This window comes from Hyaena hyaena, unplaced genomic scaffold (assembly GCF_003009895.1).
Source record: "Hyaena hyaena isolate Hyena2069 unplaced genomic scaffold, ASM300989v1 scaffold_1051, whole genome shotgun sequence".
In the NCBI taxonomy this organism is placed as follows: domain Eukaryota; kingdom Metazoa; phylum Chordata; class Mammalia; order Carnivora; family Hyaenidae; genus Hyaena; species Hyaena hyaena.
This window is the reverse complement of record NW_024081680.1, coordinates 329523-332589: the sequence shown is the minus strand read 5'-3', so window position 1 is coordinate 332589 and position 3067 is coordinate 329523.

The following is a 3067-nucleotide window of genomic DNA, read 5'->3' as shown; positions in this document are numbered from 1 at the left end:
TTGTTTATTTCACCAAACAGGTAAAATATTCACACCAGTAGCCTGTGATGAGTATACCTAATGCAACCCCTAAGAATCTCTACAAAGAGGTACACTCAGAAGCACTATAGATATACTGGAATTCTCAAAAGTGTTCAAGAAGACATAGTAATCCTAAATGTTTATGTAATAACAAAATTTCAAATTACATGAAACAAAAATTTGTAGAGCTGAAAGGAAAAATTGAAAATTCCACAGTTAAACTTGAAGACTTTAATATCCCTCTCAATAACTGAAAGAGCAACTAGATAGAGTATCAGAAAATATTTAGGAGAATTCGAGAACACAATATACCATCAGGATTTATACAATGCACCAACCGCAGAATATACAATTATTTTCATGTATCCATGGAACACATACCAAGATAGACCATATCCTGGGTTATAAAACAAATGAAAAACCTTAAAAAATAAAATTATGCATGGTGTTTTCTCTGACCACAATTGAATCAAACTAAAAATCAGTAACAGAAAAGCAACAAAAAGCATGGAAGGAAAAATGGCAAGATTGAAGAACCCAGCTTCTGCATCCTCCAACATTATCAATGATTGGATAGATGTCTGTGAGAAAATTAGCTCTGGGAGATTTCTAGAGTTCACTTAGGAAGTTTTAATGACACAATGGCACTTTAAAAACTGAGAACTGTACAAGAAGAGAAAGAAAACTAACCTCATTTTGCCTACGTCATCCCAGTCTACAAAATGGTGTTGTTCAGTGCCAAGAAGGAACTTCCCAGCTAGAGAAACTTCCTTTTACCAGGAGAGGAAGAATGACATGAGAAACCAGCTTCTCAGTCCTCTCAGAGCACTATGAAGATCCATCTTCAATCTCAGTCCACTCAGATTAGCAAAGCTGAGATGTACACAGCTCTGGCTAGGAACAAGAAAGAAAAGCAGAGGCTATTCACAATTGTACCAAAAACCATAAGATATCTGGGAAAAAAACCTAACCAAAAAAGTAAAGATTGGTATGCTGAAAGCTATAGAAAGAAATTGAAGAAGACATAAAAAAAGGAAGAACATTCCATGCTCATGGATTGAAAGAATAAATAGTTAAAATGTCTATACTACCCAAAGCAATCTACATATTCAATGCAGTCTCTATCAAAATAACACCAGTATTCTTCACAGAGCTAGAACAAACAATTCTATAATTTGTGTGGAACCAGAAAAGACCCCAAATAGCCAAAGTAATGTTGAAAAAGAAAACCAAAGATGGAGGCATCACGGTACGTGACTTCAAGCTGTATTACAAAGCTGTAATCCTCAAGATAGTATGGTATTGGCACAAAAACAGACATATAGATCAGTGGAACAGGATACAGTGAACCCAGAAATGGACCCACAAATATATGGCTATCTAATCTTTGACAAAGCAGGAAAGAATAGCCAATGGAAAAAAGACAGTCTCTTTAACAAATGGTGTTGGGAGAACTGGACAGTGGCATGCAGAAGAATGAAACTGGACCACTTTATTACACCATACACAAAAACAATTCAAAATGGATGAAAGACCTAAATGTAAGACAGGAAGCCATCAAAATCCTGGAGGAGAAAACAAAGAGAGCAACCTGTTTGACCTTGGCTGCAGCAACTTCTTGCTAAACATGTCTCTGGTGGCAAGGGAAACAAAAGCTAAAAGTTAACTATTGGGACCTCATCAAGATGAAAAGCTTCATCAAGATAAAAAACAGTGAAGGAAACAATCAACAGAACTAAAAGGCAACTGACAGAATCAGAGAAGATATTTGCAAATGACATATTGGGTAAAGGGTTAGTATCCAAAATCTCTAAAGAACTTATCAAACTCAACTCTCCAAAAAATAAATAATCCAGTGAAGAAATGGGAAGAAGACATGAATAGACACTTTTCCAAAGAAGACATCCTGATGGCTAACAGACACATGAAAAGATGCTCATGAAATACAAATCGAAACCACAATGATATGTCACCTAACACCTGTAAGAATGGCTAAAATTAACAATTCAGGAAACAGCAGATGTTGGTGAGGAGGCAGAGAGGGGCGTTGAACTGTTGTTGGGATTGCTAACTGGTGCAACCACTCTGGAAAACAGTATGGAGATTCCTCAAAAATTAAAAGTAGAACTTACCCTACGACCCAGCAATTGTACTACTAGGTATTTATCCAAAGGATGCAAAAATGCTGATTTAAAGGGCAGTGCACCCCAATGTTTATAGCAGCACTATCAACAATAGCCAAATCATGGAAAGAACCCAAATATCCATCAAATGGCGAATGGATAAAGAAGATGTGGTGTATGTGTATATATGCATGTACATACACACACACACACACACACACACACACACACACACAATAGAATACTATACAATGATCAAAAAGAATGAAATCTTGACATTTGCACAACATGGATGGAACTAGATTGTACTATACTAAGTGAAAGTCAGAGAAAGACAAATATCATATGATTTCACTCATATTTGGAATTTAAGAAACAAAACAGATGAACATAGGGGAAGGAAAAGAAATATAAACACAAGAGATGGAAGAAAACCAGATGAGACTTTAAATAGAGCAAACATGGTTGTTGGAGTGGAGGTGGGTGGGGGGATGAGCTAAATGGCTGATGGGCATTAAGAAGGGCACTTGTTGGGATGAGCACTGGGTGTTATATGTAAGTGATGAATCACTGGGCTCTACTCCTGAAACCAGTGCTACACTGTATATTAACTAACCTAAATTTAAATAAATATTTAGAAAATAATACAATATGTTAGCAAATAGAACTCACCGTGTGTGTGTGTGTGTGTGTGTGTGTGTGTGTGTGTGTACATAATGGCCAAGTGGGATTTATTCCAGGAAAGTAAGGCAGCTGAATTGATTTGAAAATCAACCAATATAGGGGCGCCTGGGTGGCTTAGTCGGTTAAGCGTCCGACTTTCGCTTAGGTCATGATCTCGCGGTTCGTGGGTTCGAGCCCCGCGTCGGGCTCTGTGCTGACTGCCAGCTCAGAGCCTGGAGCCTGTTTCAGTCTGTGACTCC